Source organism: Oncorhynchus kisutch, linkage group LG3, assembly GCF_002021735.2.
Source record: "Oncorhynchus kisutch isolate 150728-3 linkage group LG3, Okis_V2, whole genome shotgun sequence".
Classification (NCBI taxonomy): Eukaryota; Metazoa; Chordata; class Actinopteri; order Salmoniformes; family Salmonidae; genus Oncorhynchus; species Oncorhynchus kisutch.
Window position 1 is genome coordinate 56,814,910 of NC_034176.2, and position 24,334 is coordinate 56,839,243.

Here is a 24,334-nt window from a genome sequence, read left to right on the forward strand (position 1 = left end):
CAAGTGAAGAGTTGCTCCCTGACGTTGTGAAAATATGCATCAATTCCTATAAATAAAAAATAAAAAATCTGATTCAAGAAAGCATAATATGGATGTTTTCTAGCACTAATGGATTCATTCCCGAAAGAGACCAGTTAGAGCCCATGAGGAATGTGGTTCAGTTTATTTTATGTGAAGTAATGTTTACTTCCTCTACAGATTAGCCATGCTATCACCTTATCTGACAGAACTGGAAATCCCGTTTAGAAACCTCTCTGTTACTATGTGGAACACCTGCACTTCTATTTGTTCAGACGCTATTACTGATTTGGTATGGTGTGTGGGAGAACACGTTTTTACGACTCTCTGAGGTCCAACGTCCCCTCTCCACCGATTTTGCATGCTGCCATCGTTTAGATAGGCAGTTCCAATTACAGAGCCTGGTAAGGAACAACCTGTCATATGGGTCATTCTATCCGAACGGGAACTTGGTGTCTCCTGATTTGGCGAGGAGTACGCTCAGATTGGAACAGTTTCTTTTTTGTGTGTGCTGTGGCTTTGAAGTTCTAATGGGATCCAATAAGATGGACAAAACACTGAGCAGATTAAGGTTCTGGCCACGATCAGATGAGCTGATCTCAACTGGACAAATATTTGAGCTGTCACCCCTAGTGGTGGAAGTTACCCACCTGGTTACCCCCTGGTGACTCTTAACCCTGCAACATGATTGAAACTAGTGGGCTTCTAGAGGCTAAATGTATATAGTAGAGTGTTAACTATCCGCTGCAGAGACGATAGGGCTACTAGCTAGCTCTACAGGAGGTAGAGCCAGTGTCAGGCTCACATTAGCATTCACTGATGGAGGGCTCTTGGCATTCCCAACCCAAGCAACGTTGTAGTATACTTAGAAAACCTGCCGGAGAGTGTACATTGCCATAATCAAGAAAACAACTCTTGAAAATGTACATATCACGACTCAAATGAATACAAATCACCAAAAGACTGGATTCACTCAATGAAACCAGAGTGATAAACAGAGGCTTGGGGCTTGGAGCTGCTCTCAGGCCGAAGCAGCAGCAGGGTGAATGGCCTCCCTCCTTCCTCACCTCCCACATTGGCCTTTCGTGACTTCCAAAAAGAGTCTCAGCCTGCTAGAGGAAGTTTCCAAATTCGGGCCTTGTACGTGGGGAAATATGTATGTTACTGAGATGATCTTTTGTCGTGGGAAGTAATGCGGACGGGGGTGCAAAGGTCATCAAATGCAACGTGTCACCAACGCCAAGCAGGAAGTTGCTGGACTTTTGAAATGGCACTTTTCTCTTTCGTGTCAAAACATAAATATAACCACTCAAACTTATTGAAGTCCAGCTTGAAGCCTCTGGAAGCCTCGGGAATATTTAGTAGGCCTATTTATGTTAAGGAGAGCCCTTGTTCATATATATATGATGTCCGAATTTAACCCAGCTGCTGAAGGGTGGCAAAACACGGCAAAGACCTACCTGTCCAGTCGCTGCCTGCTTATAAAAACACTACTGCCACTTTAAATGACAAACAGATTTGTTTTTCTCTGCTTCCCACCCCCTTCCCCTCAGTGGTAAAAGTGGAAGAAAGTGTGCGATTTACAAAGGAAAAAAAAGACTTGTAAATTCCTCTCACACAAAAAGGGAAGGAGAAAGCACTTTCCACAGTTCCTTGATTAGCCCACGGACAGAGGAAATAGCAGCCTTGTGTCACCCTTCGGAGATCCAACGAGGTATCCCCTGATATACCGCAGGTCTTATTTGCAAGGTACTGTACGCCAGTCAACACAAGCGTTGGAACGTGACACAGTAAATGTAAGGTTTTCCCAATGGAAATATTACATATTGATCAAGATTGATTATGTCCATTTGCTTGGAAAGTGTTTAAAAAAAACGATGGAGCGTTAACCCCTAGGTTCAGGGTCTGTGGAGAGAATCCCAAAGCTGTTTCAGTGGTACTTTTTTCAATCGACTCTCTTGACCCGCTCAGGCACCCTGCAGTGGTGGGATGCTGAGTAGGGGGTTGCTCCTTTGCTCTGTCTTCCATTGATAACCTCAACTGCTGTCACCCAGCCTGCTGATCCAGCTGAATGGGGGGATATTGTCATTCATTTTGAGGGACCACTCACTGGTTCACACCACGCACTCACTCACGCAAGCACGCTCACACACACACACTTGCAGAGAGAGAGAGAGAGAGAGAGAGAGAGAGAGAGAGATGAGTGTGTGGTGAAATTCCATGGCTTGCGTCCCCTCATGACCTTCTCAGTAAAGGGTCACTGTTCCCAAATACTGAGGAGTCTGACGGTGGACCCTGCCCCTAGCTGTTCTCCCACAGAGGCCTGGCCCCCGGGAAGGCACCATGCCCCTGTAATCTCAGACAGGAATGCCCCTGCCTCCCCCTTTCCCCATTGGGCCCAAACAAAGGCCTCCTTGGTATCATCCATTCCATACGTCAATCCCATGCGTCCAGCATGGAGCTCCCTGGGCCCTGGCCCTGTGCCAGCAGCCTGCTCTGATCTGTGGTTGTGTTGCCGGCCTGCCTGCCTGCCTGCAGCCTGCTCTGATCTGTGGTTGTGTTGCCGGCCTGCAGCCTGGCACTTCCTTTGCAGTGAAAGTAAGATCAGAATACTTCCCCTCCCCGTCTGTTTCCCCGTGGTGGCTGGAAATGAGTTCATTGTCTGTGTGCTTCTGACCTGGGTGCGGGAAATCCGTGGAAAAGGGGAAATGTGGGGGAATTTGATTTAATGCCGCATCTGAAATGCTGCTGGACTCCCTCTCCCTCCCCACCTCCAGCCCCAATGGGCAGGACAGGATGGCTATAGCTCTTGTATTTCCATTCAGGGGAATCTCAGAGGCTGTGTCTAATAGATTTCTGTTGTCAAAGTATTGGACTTGACCCCAAAGAAAAAAACATTCTCTCAATATATAATGTTTCCATTGGTATGTGCTGTCATAAAAGAGGTCTGCACGTGTATTTGAGAGAGAGAGAGAGAAATATTGCACACATACAAAGACACACTCACTCATGCATACAAAGACCCACTCATTCAATTACAATTCAATTTGTACAGAAAGGACGCAATTAGCTTGTGAGGTGTAGCAAATCCAAACCTCTCCCATTACTATGGACCACAACCAACCACTGGATATGCTAAACTAGCCGCAACAATTGACTTCAGTCACATGGGCTTTCACAGCCAGGGCTGAAAAAAGGACTCTGTCTCCTCTAAGCCAGAGTGGACTGATCCTCTGCCCAGGCCAGATTCCCACCAGCCTTTGTTGCATGGCAACAGCAAGCGCAGTAAGGTCTCAGAAATGACACAGAGTCTAAAGTCACATTCATCTTCACTCATAGACTTTTCAGACATCATGTAACGTAATTATTCTCCAAGGGAGATGTTGTCCGCAAGGACTGTTCAAATTGCAGATGGCAATGTCATTGCTTTGTTAGCACTCAGGCCATTTCCAGTAAGGCCGAAGACCTTTGCCAAAATACTCCCCCAGTCGTCCCAAGTTTATTGGGACACCTACAAAAGCTTTTAACAGAGAGTGGGGAAACAAGACCATAGACCAATCGAAGCTATGAAACATTTATTGGTCACGTTTAAAAAAAAAAATCCAGACAGATTGATCTGCTTTACTACAAGAGACAGCTCACTGCCTTGAGAAAGACTGAAGAGGAATGGAAGAATCCATCCCATGTCGGAGTACTTAGGGCACAGCGGTAGCTTCAATGAATATACAGCGGTAACAGGAGGGTTGCCGGTTCGAATCCCTGAGCTGCCTGTGGGGAAATCTGCAGGGAGCGACATAGACGTGATCCATACACTCTTCTCCCCTATTTCCCTCCACAGAGCTGCACAGCTGGTGGAGTTGAGACCGCTGCTGCTGTGTCCCTGTGATCCAGAGGGCCTTTCCTTTCATCTGCTGTCCTCTGTTCAGCTGTCGTGTGTAAATCAGTGACAACATCCGCACACTGTCCGTCTGCTCCTGTCTGTCTCTGTCTGTTGCTGCTGGGTCCGGTCCAAGCAGTAAGCGATTACACAATGTAAAACACAAATCGCAGGAGTTTTCAGAATATCCGGCCGAATGCGTTGTTGTTGTCCTCCTGAAGCAGAGATGACAGAGGCAGAGAGATATCTTGCTGGGCTGGGGAGACCAGGATACCAGTATGAAGTCTGCCTTGGTAACAGCTGCCGGTGAAGGTTGTTGGAAAGTGGACACTTGAGAAGCATGCATTCCAGAGTGCTGTAATCAGAGAGATGGAAGGGTCTCTTGGTGGAGCCTGTAGCTGTAATCAGAGAGATGGCAGGGTCTCTTGGTGGAGCCTGTAGCTGTAATCAGAGAGATGGCAGGGTCTCTTGGTGGAGCCTGTAGCTGTAATCAGAGAGATGGCAGGGTCTCTTGGTGGAGCCTGTAGCTGTAATCAGAGAGATGGCAGGGTTTCTTGGTGGAGCCTGTAGCTGTAATCAGAGAGATGGCAGGGTTTCTTGGTGGAGCCTGTAGCTGTAATCAGAGAGATGGCAGGGTCTCTTGGTGGAGCCTGTAGCTGTAATCAGAGAGATGGCAGGGTTTCTTGGTGGAGCCTGTAGCTGTAATCAGAGAGATGGCAGGGTTTCTTGGTGGAGCCTGTAGCTGTAATTCATTGTCTGACTATCATTCACTTTCACATCGCATTTATCATTCAATATCATTTACTTTAACCACAGCTAAGCTCAGTGGCATGGCATAGGTTTTCTTGAATTCTTAACACGATTTAGGCACTAGTGTGTTGTAGAGTGCTGTATTCAGAGAAAGAGGCGAGATGACAGGGTTTCTAGGTGGCCCCTGTGGCCCAAGTGTTTCTGAGGGCCCCATTCGTGACATCACTGATCGAGAGTTCATGGAAGGCCTCTCTAGGCACAGCTGCTGGTCCCACACTCAAGCAGGGGATCCCCCCCCCCTTCTCTCAACTTGTACTCCAGGGCCCCAACACATGAAAGGGAGATCTTGTGTGTGTGTGTGTGTGTGTGTGTGTGTGTGTGTGCGCGCGCGCGCGCGAGAGGGGTGAGTAGAGGAGGGCAGATGTGTGTGGATGATCAAGAATGCATGTGGTCCATTGGCCACTGATAGTTACTCAAGCAGAAACAGGCAGTTGTGGACAAGAGAGAGGGAGAAAATGAGATATAGACAGAGACAAAGAGGGAAAGAGAGGACACACAATGCCTGAAGAAAGTCACTTTCAGAGGGTGACAGCACTTATTTTCCATCCGTTTCAATTCCTGTGCTTGATGTTTGAACTATTTCAAAATGAGGACTATTTTGTTCAATTCCAATGTGCCACGTCTTGATATTACACTGACCACTGCATTTCAGGTTATGAGAAGTGACTCCGACATTTCCTTGTGTCATAATCCCTAATGTGTAAAAAAAAAAAAAAAAATGCTACAATATTCTGCCAGTGACAAGTAAACTGTTGGCAACTCAGTAACAGAACCCTGGTGCCAACCCTCATAAACCATCAGTGTGTCACCCAGGCATGGAGAATCACAGACAGTAAGTCAGCATGTGTCTCAAGGGCATGAAGCCTTGTGGTTATTCAAGGGTAGTCAAAATACACCAGTGATTTTGATACAGAGATGCAATTCCAAAGTCTCAGTCAGTTGACCCCTAATATGGTGAGTAATTTGAGCAATTTGCAAAGTCATGGTAGAACAACACAGGCTGTGGCTTCTAATTTACAAGTCATGGTCTGGGGCAAATTAGTTACTTCCATGGAAGTGTCAAAAGGAAATCCATGAACAGCTGCAGAATATCAGTTATCAGATGGTCCGTCATGAAAGGATAACTCTCTAGAATGTACAAACACATCTTTTTCTAAATCTATGAAGTGCAATGCAATATCACACAGTAGCAGCCTGATAGAAGCGTCGTTTTATCGGCCAGTTGCCTTCAGGATTCTTACAACACTTGTCTAAACCAGTAGTTTCTCCCATTTCTCCCTTCATGTCCTCCTGTTGTGACCATCAACCCCTGGCACTATCCACTGTCTGCCTCCCCACCACAAAACCTCTCTGAAATTCCACCCCTCAAACAATCGCAAGGCCACAGTCCTAATCCCCCACCTTCTAAAACCCTGAGGGACACACTGGGAGGGGCGGGGGGGCAGGAAGACCCGTGGAATGTTGGGGGGTGTAGATTCAGGGGACAGAGGGGGAGAGGGGTAGCAGAGACAGGGAGAGGAGGGACAGGGCTTAACGATTTGGGGGGTAGAGAGAGAGAGACAGAAGGGATAGGAGAAGGGGACTCTGGGAGCGAGAAAGAAGTCAACCCCTCTGACTGGGGTGCAGCGGTGGAAGGAAGAGAAAGAGGATTAGGCGACAATGTCGGACATCACAGAGGGGTCAGCAGAATTAAAGGCCAGCCCCGGCCGCCCTGCCAGGGGACACATGAAAGAAGGGCTTCCCCCTCCCATGAATGGAGACAGTTCAAGTGCAAGCGCCCTTCCAGAGAGGGCAAACCTGCAGCGCACCCCCCAGCCCCACTGTTCTGGCAGGCCCAGGCATTACTTTCATGTGTTGACACACATTGTCCCAGGGCTTCACAGAAACGTGCATTGGTAATAGGCCACATGCAGAATAAACTTGTCCCATTGAGATTATTGTGGCCGAGGGGGTTGGGTTGGTGGGTGGGTGGGGTGACGAGGGGTCTCTCTCTCTCTGTGTGTGTGTGTTTGTGTGTGCGTGTAGGCGTATGTTCAATGGAGGCCTTCATTTTCACAAATATTCAATTGTCGGACTCATTCATTTTCACTTCGTAATTTATCATTCACGATCTTTAACGTTTACTCAGCTAGGCTCAATTGCTTGAGTTTTCTTAAATTTACATCGTGGGTGGACAGGAAGAGAGAGAGGAAATGGGTTATGTGATAAAGACGACTGTAAGACATAAGTCCATATGATTTGTTTCATGTTCACACAGACAACGACAGATAGTGTGTCACAGTTGACTAGATCTCATGTCAAGGTTTCAAATAAAGTTATTGGGAAAACCAGTCCTGGTTTCCATTGGCTGACCTCCAGAAGGCCAGGCTCAGATAGGAAACATGGGAGTAGGAGTTAAATAGAAATGTCACTACCTGGTCTCCTTACTTTTTTGTCACATTTTTGTATTTCACCTTTATTTAACCAGGTAGACCAGTTAAGATCAAGTCCTCATTTACAACTGCAACCTGGTCAAGATAAAGAAAAGCAGTGCGTCAAAAAACAACACAGAGTTACACATGGGATAAACAAACGTACAGTCAATAACACAATAGAAAAATCAATATAGAGTGTGTGCAAATGTAATAAGATTAGGGAGGTAAGGCAATAAATAGGCCACAGTGGCGAAATAATTACAATTTATCATTAACACTGGAGTGATAGATGTTTATTTATTTGTTTATTTCACCTTTATTTAACCAGGTAGGCAAGTTGAGAACAAGTTCTCATTTACAATTACGACCTGGCCAAAATAAAGCAAAGCAGTTCGACACATACAACAACACAGAGCTACACATGGAGTAAAACAAACATACAGTCAATAATACAGTAGAAAAAATACATCTATATTCGATGCAAGCAAATGAGGTGAGATAAGGGAGGTAAAGGCAAAAAAGGCCATGGTGGCGAAGTAAATACAATATAGCAAGTAAAACACTGGAATTGTAGATTTGCAGTGGAAGAATGTGCAAAGTAGAAATAAAAATAATTGGGTACAAAGGAGCAAAATAAATAAATAAATACAGTAGGGGAAGAGGTAGTGGTTTGGGCTAAATTATAGATGGGCTATTTACAGGTGCAGTAATCTGTGAGCTGCTCTGACAGCTGGTGCTTAAAGCTAGTGAGGGAGATTTCCGGGTGTTTCCAGTTTCAGAGATTTTTGTGGTTCATTCCAGTCATTGGCAGCAGAGAACTGGAAGGAGAGGCGGCCAAAGGAAGAATTGGTTTTTGGGGAGACCAGAGAGAAATACCTGCTGGAGCGCGTGCTACAGGTGGGTGCTGCTATGGTGACCAGCGAGCTGAGATAAGGGGGGACTTTACCTAGCAGGGTCTTGTAGATGACCTGGAGCCAGTGGGTTTGGCGACGAGTATGAAGCGAGGGCCAGCCAACGAGAGCGTACAGGTTGCAGTGGTGTGTAGTATATGGGGCTTTGGTGACAAAACGGATGGCACTGTGATAGACTGCATCTAATTTATTGAGTAGGGTATTGGAGACTCTTTTGTAAATGACATCGCCGAAGTCGAGGATCGGTAGGATGGTCAGTTTAGATGTGCAGATGATGATGTGCAAGTAGAGATACTGGGGTGCAAAAGATTAAAAAAAATAACAATTTGGGGATGAGGTAGTTGGGTGGGCTATTTACAGATGGGTTGTGTACAGGTGCAGTGATCGGTAATCTGCTCTGACAGCTGATGCTTAAAGTTAGCTTAAAGTTAGTGAGGGAGATATCAGTCTCCAGCTTCAGTGATTTTTGCAATTCGTTCCAGTCATTGGCCGCAGAGAACTGGAAGGAAAGGCGGCCAAATTAGGTGTTGGCTTTGGGGATGACCAGTGAAATATACCTGCTGGAGAGCATGCTACGGGTGGGTGTTGCTATGGTTACCAGTGAGCTGAAATAAGGCGGGGCTTTACCTAGCAAAGACTTATAGATGACCTGGAGCCAGTGGGTTTGGCGACGAATATGTAGCGAGGGCCAGCAAACGAGAGCATACAGGTCGCAGTGGTTGGTTGTATATGGGGCTTTGATGACAAAACGGATGGCACTGTGATAGACTACTACTTTGCTGAGTAGAGTGTTGGAGGCTATTTTGTAAATTACATCGCCAAAGTCAAGGATCGGTAGGATAGTCAGTTTTACGAGGGTATGTTTGGCAGCATGAGTGAAGGAGGCTTTGTTGCAAAATAGGAAGCCAATTCTAGATTTGATTTTGGACTGGAGATACTTAATGTGAGTCTGGAAGGAGAGTTTACAGTCTAACCAGACATCTAGGTGGTTGTCCACATATTCTAAGTCAGAACCGTCCAGAGTAGTGATGCTAGTCGGGCGGGCGGGTGCGTGCAGCGCACCCACTGCCTGCATGCATTTAGTTTTACAAGCATTTAAAAGCAGTTGGAGGCCACAGAAGGAGTGTTGTATGGCATTGAAGCTCGTTTGGAGGTTTGCTAACACAGTGTCCAAAGAAGGGCCAGATGTATACAGAATGGTGTCGTTTGCGTAGAGGTGGATCAGAGAATCACCAACATCATTGAGATATATACAAAGAAAAGAGTCGGCCCGAGAATTGAACCCTGTGGCACCCCCATAGAGACTGCCAGAGGTCTGGACAACAGGCTCTCCGATTTGACACACTGAAATCTGTCTGAGAAGTAGTTGGTGAACCAGACGAGGCAGTCATTTGAGAAACCAAGGCTATTGAATCTGCCGATAAGACATTGACGTTTTGGGCAGATTGTGAGCATTTTCAATGAAAAATATTGCTTCATACATAATTTTCTCAACCCTGGGCCTGGGGACCCAAAGGGGCGCACATTTTTATGTTTGCTGTAGCATCAAACACCTGATTCTAATCAAAGACTTGGTGATGAGTTGATTTGCTGAATCAAACGTGTCGGGTTGATAATGGGTTGGAAACAAAGTCACTAAAAACAGAGATCCCTTTATTATTATTATTATTAAACCAATTTGTTTATGTACTTGTCTTAATTAATCTGAAGTGTATATTCGACATACTTTAGCATTAGTAGTCCACCAGGCCAATAGATGGCGCTGTGGAGCGTGGACTTTTAGTGCAGACAGTGCAGGTGCATGAGAGAGAGACGATTTTACAGCGGTGCTACTATCTTAAAGCTGAATGTATTGCTGTCAGTTTTCTATATTGGTAGCGATATATAGAAAAAACATTCAGTTATTTTTGTCTTCATATGGGGTAGCAGGGTAGCCTAGTGGTTAGACCATTGGACTAGTAACTGAAAGGTTGCAAGTTCAAATCCCCAAGCCGACAAGGTCCATCGTCCCGCCCCTGTACAGGCAGTTAACCCACTGTTCCTAGGCCGTCATTGAAAATAATAATTTTTTCTTAACTGACTTGCCTGGTTAAATAAATATGTGTTTTTATTGTATGAATGTAAAATATATTTTGCTTTTCATGTGAAATCATACAGTAAGACAGGGTATTTGTGTGAAAACAAATTCTGATTTAGGTAAAGAAAGTGCTTTAATGTTGTATAGTTTAACGTGTGCACTTGTTTGATGTGAATGTTTTAAAAATACGAACAAGAAAATAGACAATTGAACAAGAGAAAGAAAACGTGCTTCAGAATAAAGAACGAGGCAGAACTTTTCAGTTCTTTTTACTATTACAGGCCACTTCAGCTACAGACTGAGGCCGGTAAACATTAGCCTTTTACAGGAACCGGATTTCGCCAGGACAGTGTAAGTGAGCTCATAGCGTGTGCTGATTCCACATACAACCAATAATCTTCCATTACCACTGCTTATGTTCTTCATAGCCAATGACAACATCAGAAAAGGAAAGTCTACTATTCTGTCTGTCCTCAGAGGCCCAATCACAATGAAACGTTTCTGTCCTGACGGCTGTGAGGAAGTCATTTGCGGCCCTTTATTGCAGTGCCCAACGAGCGTGAAGATCAACACAAATAAGTCTGGAACAACATACGGTACAATATTAGCATACAATACAATGACTGTCTAAGCAGTCCCTATCATACGATGGGGACTGGGCCTGGCTAGTTGGCTCACATCCGTTACATTGTGCTAAGAGCTGCACCCCCTAGGTCCACTGGCCTAGTCATTATCACCAAGCTGAGGAGGGTAGGACTGGTCCCCCCATTTGTTGTTCAGGAGGTTCTTCCTTCCTGCCTTCCACAAGGGCTCACAGACAATGGGAGTAGCTATATTTAACACCCCTTCCTTCCCTCCAAACTTGCACGCGCAGCCTTCATCCTCAAAGGCTGCCCTCCCCCATGTGAAATAGGAAGACGAGGACCTCTTAGCGGAAGCAATGTGGCCAGAGGCCAGCGTGCTTGTCAATTGACCTGTGTTTATGGAGGATGCAGAATCTTCTCTTACCTAAGTCCTAAATGTCCACAGGTTCTTGACAAGTACCACAGTTAGCTCTGGCCACACTCTAGCGTGCGACATTTGTCGTCTGAATGTGCCCGAAGGTGTCAATCGCCACGCCAGGATTGTTACATGTTTACTGCTAGCACCTCGATGCAGTAATAAATTACACTACATGAGAAAGGGAAGTACAAGTTGATTGGCTGGAGGTTTAAAGCCGTATTTACACGCAGCCGAATCGGGAATGGACTTGTGAAAAATCCTCCGAATTCTCCCCACATGACCCAACTAGCAACATAGAGCCGACACTCGATTTAGGAACTATTTTAGAACTGACGATGCAATTTGGGACGAGTAACAACAGTACAGCTTTGCCAAAATGAGTAGATGGCGCATTGGTGGATGGGAATGAATTAACATTTCCATTCCACCTAGATCTATCAGGGCCAGACGAGGGCTGTCATAGTGTTTGATGTCTGTGCCAATGTTAATGTCAGGAAGAAAGGGGGTGAGAGCCTTCATTGGAGGATAATAATTTATAGTCAGTCATTAAGTTGGAGGCAAATCAAAGAAAAATACAACAGGTGTTTCACCTTACAGTGAAAGGCTTACTTACAAGCCCTTAACCAACAATGCAGTTTAAGAAATAGAGTTAAGAAAATATTTATTAAATAGACTAAAGTAAAAAATAAAAATAAAAAGTAACACAATAAAATAACAATGACGAGGCTAATATACAGGGGGTACCGGTACCGAGTCAATGTGCAGGGGTACATTGACTCGGGTGGCCATTTGATTCATTGTTCAGTCTTATGTCTTATGCCTTGGGGGTAGAAGGTGTTCAGGAGCCTTTTGGACCTAGTCTCCGGTACTGCTTGCCGTGTGGTAGCAGAGAGAACAGCATATGACTTGGATGACTGGAGTCTTTGACAATTTTTTGGGCCTTCCTCTGTGACCACCTAGTATATAGGTCCCAGTGACGTACTGGGCAGTTTAAAATGAAAAGAGATTGGCTCACATGTGGGGACCATTAGGTTGGCTATTAATCGTCCATTTGAATAACTTTCATGAAGCGTGATCGCAGAGTTATGTTATAGACCATTATAACTCCATTAACGTCCACTACGCCTGTCTGTTGGATTAAAAGTCAGATATGTATCCTTACCCAAAATCATGTCCCATAACAGATTCATGTTAGTTTAACAGAGCTGTTCTCCACTCCTATTCTCTGAATCCCTGCCTAATTTTGTCATACTCACCCACCATCACCAGGTATAGACTTGTTATAACATTCTATTCTTAGCGACTGGTGCTGGTGACAATAACCCAAACACTGAATCAAAAAGGGCTAGTTCCAGACTCCGCCCTACCTGCAGAAACTTCTCCATAAAATGAGGAAAGTAACACAGAGAGCTAATGGGCTCAGCTTATGAAGCATTTTAAGGGCCTCCACATGCGTCATGCCACTGTGTTGTTTAGGGGCTTGTTAAGACCCACACACACACACAGAGACAGAGAGAGAGAGAGAGAGAGAGAGAGAGAGAGAGAGAGAGAGAGAGAGAGAGAGAGAGAGAGAGAGAGAGAGAGAGAGAGAGAGAGAGAGAGAGAGAGAGAGAGAGAGAGAGAGAGAGAGAGAGAGAGAGAGAGAGAGAGAGAGAGAGAGAGAGAGAGAGAGAGAGAGAGAGAGAGAGAGAGAGAGAGAGAGAGAGAGAGAGAGAGAGAGAGAGAGAGAGAGAGAGAGAGAGAGAGAGAGAGAGAGAGAGAGAGAGAGAGAGAGAGAGAGAGAGAGAGAGAGAGAGAGAGAGAGAGAGAGAGAGAGAGAGAGAGAGAGAGAGAGAGAGAGAGAGAGAGAGAGAGAGAGAGAGAGAGAGAGAGAGAGAGAGAGAGAGAGAGAGAGAGAGAGAGAGAGAGAGAGAGAGAGAGAGAGAGAGAGAGAGAGAGAGAGAGAGAGAGAGAGAGAGAGAGAGAGAGAGAGAGAGAGAGAGAGAGAGAGAGAGAGAGAGAGAGAGAGAGAGAGAGAGAGAGAGAGAGAGAGAGACACAGACCCACCGGTCCTACAGGATTTCTTACCTTTTTATTATTGTACTTTAAAATGGAAAATATGAGTCTTTCTGAAAGCAGTGCTACTTCTCCCTCAATGACAGTACAAACACATAGCTTTCTTATACCGTGCATTTGTATTTATTCTGGATCCCCATTAGCTGCTGACAAAATGTGTTCTTCAATGTGTTTGGAGGTTTATTGTGAAAGGTGAGCCAATTGAATGTTGCCTTTTGTCAGAAATATGTAATATGCAATGCTATGAACATTCTGTTGAAATAATTTTTGAAATATATATTTTTTTACCTGTTCTTTACACTCTCACAAAAATATGCTAATAAATATGTAAATATTAACTGGATAGGAAGTAAATAAGGATGTCAGTTGGAATGGTAATATTTGTCCAAGTCACACCTGGCTCCAACCTTCATTTTCATAGAGCTGTTTCCTGATTCATGACAATACACACACACACACACACACACACACACACACACACACACACACACACACACACACACACACACACACACACACACACACACACACACACATATTTCAGGTACTGTACAGTTTATTATCACCTTGTAATTAAATGAGCAGGAAGTGGCCTTGTCCCAATATCAACACAATTTATAGCAGAGCAGTTACAGCCTTTTAGGCTCTGACTCGTTGCCATCCTGAAAGGGATATGTAAAAGAGGGTAAAATGGTCTCACAGCAGCCTATATGACATCCTGTACCAAGCTAAAGCCAGCATAATCTACATTTCATCACCCGGCTATGATTCTCCTGTCTGTGTTGTGAACCCACTGACAGAAGCCATAAGCTGAGCTCTATACATCCCTCCCATGGTGGAACAGCAGACCAGCGCAGCAGCCCTGGCCGCTCCGCACCAGCGCTCCCATGAGGGCCTCCACTGATGGGCACCGCTGATTCCCCAGGAGCTGCAGGGCCACAAGTTCTGCTAAATACCTTCTCTTTGTGGAGCCCCCATGACGGCAGTCCCGAAAGCACATCCTTCCGATTCTCGGGGCGCAGACAAAAACCAAAACAAGACAGATGGAGATTGCCCACTGTCACTCTTGACACCTCTTTAGGACCACACAAAAGGAGACATTTAGATTAGGAAATAATGTCTGTTTGTTGAGAATAAGGAACTCGGTGGCGACGCTGTGCTTTGTCTAAGCTACGGAAGGTTATCGGGGCCACCCAGAGCCAGACAGACAGACAAACCTGTGACCTACATACGTAACTGAAGGTCCTGAGTCCTGACACTGCGTCTAGTTCATCAGGCGCTACTGTTGACTGACACGGCAGACCAGGGAGCAAAGGTCCTCTGACTGAGAGGGATCAAGTCTGAGAGGGCCTGACTTAGTCTGAAAATGTGCCCTCTACGCAACAGGAAGCTCTATTCATCCATCGGAACCTTCTATTGAAAAGGCCTGTATGGCAGATAGTTTGACACGTAAAAGAGTGATCTATGCATGAAGTATGCACGTCTACAAATCAGAAGTATGTTTGATTTCTGTTTCGGCGTATTCTTACTGTCTTTCCAATGGAGGTGTGTGGTATGTTTTAGTATGTATGACAGTGTGAAGAATTATCTCTGTATATTTAATTGCAGACTCGATGCCCATCTCAGACACACACACACGCGCGCAGGCACACAAACACGCACACCCACACACTTTACTTAAGGGGAAAATGTGGAGAGAGTTGATGGGACTTGCTTTGGTATGAGGAGTCATGTGAACACATAGTTCCGTGCTGAGAGGGATCGTGTAACTACACAGAGAGAAGGGTGCGTCTCTTCAGCACTACATCGCTGAACAACGCAGGAGAGATTTGACAAAGGTCGTGCACGGAGTTGAACCCTGCATGCTTAGCACGCCAATGACCCCTGCCTCCTACATATGTCGGAGTATATTTAACAGGAAGTCTTCCTCCGGTGTGTGTTTGTGTCAGATAACAACAGCAAAGATCAAAGCACAGAAATCAGATTGTTTTTATTACTTATTAATCAACAAAAACCAATAGCCTAAAGATTGACACTTTGGTATTTACCGTGCATGTTTCGCAAGTACTGTACCGTAGGGACAATATAATTTCTGAACAGAGGGCTATAAGAGGACTCTTAGGCTTGAATTGCTATATTGCTAAATTTGATGCACAAAACACAAAAGGTTATTGTTTAACTCTGCCATTTCAAGACGACCGTCCTCTTGCTACAGTATATGAGGCCAGAGAATGACGGTGGACTTAACAACTGCCAAACATCACCAAGGTTGTTCTCTGGCGTTCCTGAGGTAATTTTGGTCCCGAGTTTGGAAGGGGAGGCCTTGAGTGACCCCGACCTTGCCGAGTGGACTAGGGCAGGGCGGCACATGTGGTTCCCCTTAGCTTCCTGTCACATGTCTGGATCCCATCACCATGCACCAGTGAGGGTAAATAACCAGGGCTTGGATTGGCTGAGGAGATCCAATTACTGATCGTCCTTGATCAGGGGCTGAAACTGGCTTTAATGGCCATGGCTTTAATGGCCAGTGAACCCGCCCAATAGAGGTCAACCACAGGGCTAACTAGATATTGAACAGCATTATCGTTACACCGCTTTAGATTAGCATACCGAGTTTTTAATTTTCTAACTTAGGGACAATAATATGGATAGCAAACAAAGACAACGCGTCTGTGGCGTGTCCACGTCGTGCCTTAACGCAGATAGAAAGTGACTATGAAAGGCCGGGGGGGAAAAAGTAGACGCCTCAGGGTCATCAATCAAAACCCAGGGTGCCAGAATAAGGGGGGGGAAAATTATATTTGTATATTTCCACAAGTTGAAAACAATGATTGACTGCTTTGATATGAAACAGCGTAGCCTAGTGGTTAGAGCGTTGGACTAGTAACCGGAAGGTTGCGAGTTCAAACCCCCGAGCTGACAAGGTACAAATCTGTCGTTCTGCCCCTGAACAGGCAGTTAACCCATTGTTCCCAGGCCGTCATTGAAAATAAGAATATGTTCTTAACTGACTTGCCTGGTTAAATAAAGGTAAAAAATTAATAAAAAAACCAGGGGAAACATTTAGTTTGATACACACACAACGCGAATGCTTTTTAGCACCCCTCTTCTTTGTCAAAGAGACTCACCTATCGGTACCATTACTCTCCAAACACAAGTTAGGATACCTCCAGCTCTTCCTGTCTATGCTACATCCTTTTGGATCCTTGGGAAATGAATAATGAAATGAGAGAGAGCAGTAGTGGAAATATGGCTGTAAAATACCAAAGCAAAAGTGGTGTTGTATCTCATTCTACGCTTCGGTGGTGAATCACAGCACTGTAGAATATGTTTCTTTATGTAAATCTAGGGATAAGCAGGCTGTAAAGAACCAGTGCATCATCTGAAACCTTCTTCACAGAGAGTGGCTGACAAAAAAATAATACAATTCATTGATAAACGAACCAACTAGATTAAGAGAACGTTGTCTTGGCTCGGGCTCTGAAAGGGAACTGTGCTATTGAGAAAGTTTTTAAGGGAGAGGAGGACTGAAGTCTCTCTTATTGGTATCACCTCACATCGGCTGTAAGGGGGTTTAGCTAGTGGGGGTGCAGTACAAACAAACGTGTTGAATGGGGTGATCTCGCTGCACTGCTGGCTCCCGGGAAAGAAAAAGACCCTCTTTTAAAAATTCCAATCCGGCTTGTGTTATTTGTCTCTGCACATTGTGCGGGGGGGGGGGCTGGCACATTGCGTAAGAGGCCGCGTGGCTGCTCTGGCATGCGGGTGGTGAATTACTGCGGCAGATGGTAGAGCCACTCTTCTGGGGGGCTCCGCGCCATGCCAATGTTCCGGGTCGGGTGCCCCTCGCCCCCACTGGCCCCCTCCCCTCCTTCCTCAACTTGGGAACACAAAGGCCCTAGGAAGTAGGAATGAATATCCCGATGGAGCGGTGTGCCGAGGCGTGAGCCACAATCGCAGCTATCAATCACAAGTGCTTCTTAATGCTGGGCCACGCTGCCACTGCTGCTGGCTGCCGGACCGGGGCTCAAATGGGCCTCGCTACAGCACCTCTCTCCTTTGTCCAGGATTGCGCCAAAACACCAGGTCCCTGATCATTTACAAACTTACATTGCCCCCCCCCCCCCCCCCCCCCCCCCCCCCCAGTGTGGCTTTGAATTGGTCACGGTATCAAACTCCATGGCTGTTTAATGATTCTGTATTGTCCTGCTTTCTATCTTTGTAGAGAGAGATATTCTAAAGTTTCAGACGGCGTTTTAAGTTATTGTTTTGACATCTGTATTGGGGTTTTTGTTATATCTCAGCTGAGACATCTGTCTGAAACGTACTTTAGAAATGAATACAAGTTCATTTTGTTTGAACAGGAGGTTGACTTTAACGCTTTCTATGCATTTCACATAAAAGAATCACGTGGTTCTTTATGATCGCTGTCTCTACTATATCACACTTGGCAAGTACTGCGTGTGAAATTCCTGTAAGTCTTCACTCTGTCGTCCGGGCAAAACACAAGATAGTTGCTTGTGAATCATACAAACGTCTGAGGGATGCTCCACATATATTGTTTATTGGATGACACCAGAAATGTAGTAACCCCCCTGAGTTATGTTTTAGAGCCTCCAACATCAATGTTTATCAGGGTCTCTCTGATATTTATAGGACAAGTTCTCCCAAAATCTGGGGCAAGATGGCCATGTTTTACATCTATTTTCTACTTTATCATCAGGGATGGGAGCCTGTCTCTGCAAGTGAGGTATTTACTATGGCCTGTGAAAACGCACAGCAAATGATGACTTATCGGTGAAGCACTCAAGGTATTAGAACTATTCGCACAGAGCCTTCTTAGGGCCTTTTGAAAATGTGAGAAAATCTTCCACTGGCTGCCAATGACTGACTGACAGATGTTCAAAGTTTTTACTGAGAACCTACGGGGATGTAACTTATACTGTAGCCTACTCTACTGTATCTATCTACAAGAGGGAGGAAAACAGCGTCTGGCCTAATTCCTCTTATCGCCATGTTATGATGCAGTTAAATGCATTCATAGATGACAAACAGATGTTTTTATTGAAGCTCATGAACGGGATTAAAATGGCCACCAGACAGGAACAAACACAAGGCGGCAAACCTTTAAGTGCAATATAATGGGATTGATTCAAAATGACGGCCTTTTGTAAACAGTCATGATCCCTTTTTGCAGGCCCTGGTTGCCTCCCGGCAGAAAAGGAGGAGCGTAACTAGTGGGAGTGATTTACATAACCAATAGAAGGTAATCAGTCAGCTCTGTAGCGATGGAGGGGTTTTCCAGGGGGGCTCGGATGGAAATGTACCTAGAACTTGGTAGATTGTCAGGGACTGAAGGTTCAATTAAAAAAAGCAGGTTTATTTTTTTCTGAGGGTCCAGGTTTTTTTTTTTTAAATGGGAGAACAAGTCCAGGTTAAAAAAAAAAAAAATGTTTTATTTTTATTCAGCCACAAATAAGAGTGAGAGGAATATAGACATGCAGATCAGTATAGGGTTGCTTGTTTGGCTTGCTGCATGACACAGTACACCATACACAAAAGAAATCCCAAAACGAACACACAATTGGCTTCCTTGAGATGTCCATGTGGAGAACCTGGACAACACATTTTAAAGCATCTTCTTATCTGTGGCTGTGTACAGGTCGTCAGACTAAATCTGCACAAACACTCCTCTTTTAACGATCGTCATTCATTGCATGCATATGAAGACGTTGTTGATGACATTACTCAGCAGTAGGTCGGGGACCTTTAGAGGTTTACAGCCTTTTTCTTTATGACAGACATTCCATAACAACCTCCGGTCACTCATTGTTTATAGATGTGGAATGATTGACACATCAAAGCTGATTGCCTTCGCAACAATCAGTCAATTAAGCTCTCCTCTAGGGTGAAGTGCAGATCTGATCTCTCCTCCATGAAGTCAAATGGGTGGTGTGTGTTTATTGCAGCTGGCAAAAAAGACAAGGAGCAGGCATGGAGGCTGATAGTGAGTGAAACAGGCAAAGGGCAAGGCACTGGTGGCTCCTCCAACCAGCACCAGCATTAGGGAGTTGAGCATACAGAGTGGCAAGGCCAAGGCAAGGCACTCACTACTGAGAAGACTGCATGTCTACGTCCTGAAAGGCACCCTGTTCCCTATTTAATGCACTACTTTAACCAGCGCCCGACAACATGCCCGCTCGACCCCATACCCTCCTCCCTTCTCCAGCCCATCTCTGGAGACCTTCTCCCATTCCTCCTCTGACATAAAATGGCCAGAGTCACTCCCCTCCTCAAGAAACCAACACTCTGTCTGACATCAGAAACTACAGAAAAACAAACTACTCTGATCCCTTCTTTCTTTTCTTTCCAAAACACTTGAGAGTGCTTTCTCCGGCCAACTCTCTCGCTATCTCTCTCAGAACGATCTTCTTGACTCTAACCAGTCAGGCTTCAAGACGGGTCACTCAACCGAGACTGCTCTCCTTTGTGTCACAGAGGCTCTCCGCACTGCCAAAGCTGACTATCTCTCATCTGTTCTTATTCTCCTAGATCTATCCGCTGCCTTCGACCGTCTGATCTTCCTCTCCACCCTCTGTGCGTCTCAGGCTCTGCACACTATTGGATTGCATCCTACCTGCCAGGCCGCTCCTACGAGGGGATGTGGACAGGATCTGTGTCTGTACCATGTACTGTCACAGGTGGTGTCCCCCAGGGCATGGTTCTAGGCTCTCTCCTCTTCTCTCTATACACCAAGTCACTCGGCTCTGTCATATACTCACATGGTCTCTCCTCCTATCACTCCTATCACACTCAATCCTTTTTCTCCTTCCCCCTTCTAACACCCAGGTGGCGACATGCATCTCTGCGTTCCTGGCAGATATCTCAGCTTAGATGTCGGCCCACCACCTCCAGCTCAACCTCGACAAGACAGAGCTGCTCTTCCTCCCGGTGAAGGCCTGCCCCCTCCAAGGCCTCTCAATCACTGTTGACAACTTCACGTTGTCCCCCTCCCAGAGTGCAAAGAACTTTGGCGTGACCCTGGACAACACCCTGTCATTCTCTGCAAACATCAAAGCAGTGACGCGCTCCTCCAGGTACATGCTCTACAACATCTGCAGAGTAGGACCCTACCTCAAACAGAAGGTGGCGCAGGTCCTAATCCAGGCACTTGTCATCACCCGTCTGGAGTAATGCAACTCGCTGTTGGCTGGGCTCCCCGCTTGTGCCATCAAACCCCTGCAACTTATCCACAATGCTGCAGCCCACCTGGTGTTTAATCTTCCCAAGTTCTCTCATGTCAACCCTACACCCCAATCCGAGTACTTTGTTCTGCCGCTTCTGCACTCTTATAGGCTGACCACACCGCTCACGTCACAAAATAAATGTAGAAATCTATGTTATTCAATTATTGCACCCACACTGCTCGCGCGCGTCAACGAGCGTCTGCGTTGCCAAGGGCTAAAATAGAAGTCCATTCTATTTCTGATGCAGATCGCGCTGCAAGTCCTGCCTCTCCCATCTCCTCATTGGTTTATAGAAGCAGGTACCCACGTGCCATCTCCTCATTGGTTATACCCACATGGGTGATTGAAAGACAACTGTGTTGCCGGTCAGTGTAGTATGAAAGTTTAGATGCCAATCACCATATAAGTTCAAAGATGAAAAATCCTGAAAAGAGGAGAGATGACTAGAAACGATTCGGTTGACCGTTTTATGTGTGGATTAATTGTCAAAGTAGAGGACCTTGTGCATTTCAGGTAAAATAACAACTCAATGTTTATATCCCAGGACAAATTAGCTAGCAACAGCAAGCTAGCTAAATAGGACAAATTAGCTAGCAACAGCAAGCTAGCTAAATAGGACAAATTAGCTAGCAACAGCAAGCTAGCTAAATAGGACAAATTAGCTAGCAACAGCAAGCTAGCTAAATAGGACAAATTAGCTAGCAACAGCAAGCTAGCTAAATAGGACAAATTAGCTAGCAACAGCAAGCTAGCTAAATAGGACAAATTAGCTAGCAACAGCAAACTAACTAGCTAAATTGCCATAAATGTTTAATACTTTTTGACCTGTTCCCAAATTAATGTAAGTTGGTCCAGAGATTGTTTTTATATTGATATATATATATATATATATATTTACTGCGTGTCATGATCGTGTTTGGTGTAAGGGGACAAAACACATTTATGCACAATGGCGCACGATGGTGCACGTGCCCAGCCGGTTTGGGTTCCGTGTTAGCCCTCCCACCCCTATGGGAGGGCAAAGGTCAGCTCTCGCTCAGCCTAGTCAAAACTCTTCTCTGTCCTGGCACCCCAATTGTGGAACCAGCTTCCCCCTGAAGCTAGGACAGCAGGGTCCCTGCCCATCTTCCGAAAACATCTGACACCCTCCCTCTTCAAAGAGTATCTTAAATAATCCCCTCGCCACAAAAAAAACCTGCCTTTCCGTGAACTAACACTCGCACATTACTTTTTCCCCCTACTAGCACTGACTTTGCCGATTGCTACTTTATTGAGGTAAATGTATGTACTATAACTGAGATATGTGGTTGTCCCACCTAGCTGAATGCACTAACTATAAGTCCCTCTGGATAAGTGTCTGCTAAATTACTAAAATGTTTAAAAAAATTACAACGTAAGCTCGCATTGAAAACAAACAGTGACTTTACCTGTATCAGGTAAACACGAGCCAGGAAGTTGACAATCACATGTGACATTCTGACGCATACACGCACTTGGCATTCCCACAATAACGCACGCATACAGGCACGATTAAAGACACAAATACAGCACGCACTGTACATGCACACACATATACACAAACACAAATGTACACACATTGGTACATACAGAAAACCCCACACGGCCTCTCTCTATGCAGCTGTCTGGACTCACAAAGCTCGGCCTGTTAGACTAGGAAGAGCCAGCTGGACTCAGCTCACACTCATCCCCGCTCAAAAACAAAATGTGGCCCCCCCTGCCCCCCCCCCCCCCTGTCCCTGCCCTCTCTCTCTCCCACCACTCATTACCGCATGACAGGGGACTTGCCAAGTGGGCAGCTGTCGGCATGGGTGGCACAGAGTGTTAGAGACAGAGAGAGAGAGAGAAAAAAAGGGCGAGAGAGCTCTTCCCTTTGCAGCTTTGAAGATGGACGCGTTAAGCGAACGAGCACAGAGCACTTAATCAGTGTCCTGCCCCCAGCCTCCAGCCCCTCCCTTTGTTTTCCTTTCTTCGGCCCTCAGAAAGACCGCTGGACATGTTAATGGCTGTATCACAATCATAATTGCAGCCTTCCCAATCGCGTACATACAGAGGTCTACCGCACAACATGGCCCCAGAGCTCCTGTCCTACTGCTGCTGCTGGACCACAGCGAAGCCCTCAGACCTCAGCCTCCTGGGGCAATTATTCACCATTACATGTAATTGGGAGCCATGGTGGGGTCCATCAAAGGCCCAGCCGTCCCGCTCCTCCACAGGGAGGGACACTGTGCAGATGTCCGCTTATAACCCCACTGACTGGCCTGCGAGGAAGCGGTTCACTGGGTTCATGGCTCTCCTTCGTTCCCTTCCTTCCTTCGCTCTGTCCAGTATTGTCCTGTCACGGGGTGTCGTTTAGGGCCGGAGACGGACCCAGATGAGAAAAAGGTTGACCTTGGGAGTTTGCAGCTGATCTTGAGAAATCCTTACCATCTCAATGCTACTTATCTGTCTCTGTGTCTTTCGCTTTCATTCTCTTCCTCTCGTTCACCTTCTCACGTCCTCTGTGTCCCTCTCTCTCTCCTCCCTCCCAGATGTGGTATGCAGTGCACTCCTCCCTCATCACGGCTCTCTAGTGTTCCCTCTCCCAGTCAGAACAACCCAGGCGGGCTCTACTCATCTTATCAGATGGAGCCAGGCAGGCAGGACAGGACGGGGCCAGTGTGGATCCAGCTGCTCCCAGGAGCAGGGCGCAGTCCCACTTAATAGGTCTTCCCGGCATCCCAGGCCTCGCCCCACTGGCATCCCAGTCACAGCCAGGCAGGCTACTCTGTGGGTGGCACGCCTTGGAAACAGGCGGCAGAGACAGAGGAGGTGGGTACGGAGGAGACTGGTAAGACAACCCAGTCCGCCTGGTGTTCCAGAGAACTTTGCCGTTAGACAAATTGCTTCCCGAGGACCAGTAAAAAGCAATGGCTCCGACATGGAGTCCCATGACGCATCATGCTGAATCTGATCAGAACATATTGAGAGTTCAAATGACACTTGCTTGAATATGCAGCTTGAGCTACATCGAAAAGTTGTCAACGTTGAGCGAGTTTCTGTTTTCATATTGGTGGTGCTACCTGCCTAGAAGGCCGGTCAGGGTCTTGGTGTTCTAAATCATCCTAATTGATGGGTGTCGGATATGTTAGTATTATCATAGGTGCTCTGAGATTTGTCTCCAAATAAATAAAGCTTTAATTTATAAGCATGGACGTATATTCTCCTGCCTGCCTTGAGCGGAGTGTAAACAGCTTTTAATGTTCCGTCTCTTCATGTTCCCGCATGTTCCCACCCTCCACCTCTTCCTCTCAACATGATCCAGCAGGTGAGGGGGGATCTTCTACACCAGGTGACGCTAGGTAAGCGCGCAACCTTTTTTCAAAGATGACACTGTAAATGCATGGACCGGTACAGTAGGTTTAAGCTGATCTAGAATCAGCAGTAAAGCCCGGGTGTACATACTATGCTCTAGGGATCTGATTGTGGAGGTGGCCTTGCAATTTCAGGTCATCATGACTTCTCTCTAAATATTTATATAGGAAACCCCTTCAACTGCTAACTATGGATATAAGTAGAAAAGCCTCAATAGTAAATTATAAAGCAGTGAGATATGTGCCTCCTACACCAGGGGTGTAGACAGGCCAAACCAGCTGTTAGCTGTGGAGAGCTGTGAACCCAACCATGGGGTGATAAGGGTGGAGTGGTCTACAGGGAGGAGTGTGTGTATGTGTGTGTATCTTGGCTGTCCGTGGTTAACCCCTGGCAGATCGATAGGGCCTCTATCTCTATGACTTATGGTGACATGGTGCAGGGTGGGTGTGTCAGCACCGCTTATGCTCACATTCCAGGGTGCACGAAGCAAAACTGACGCAGGCGCAACCAAATATCGCTAGAACCGCATCCCTATAGTCATGGCATAAAAA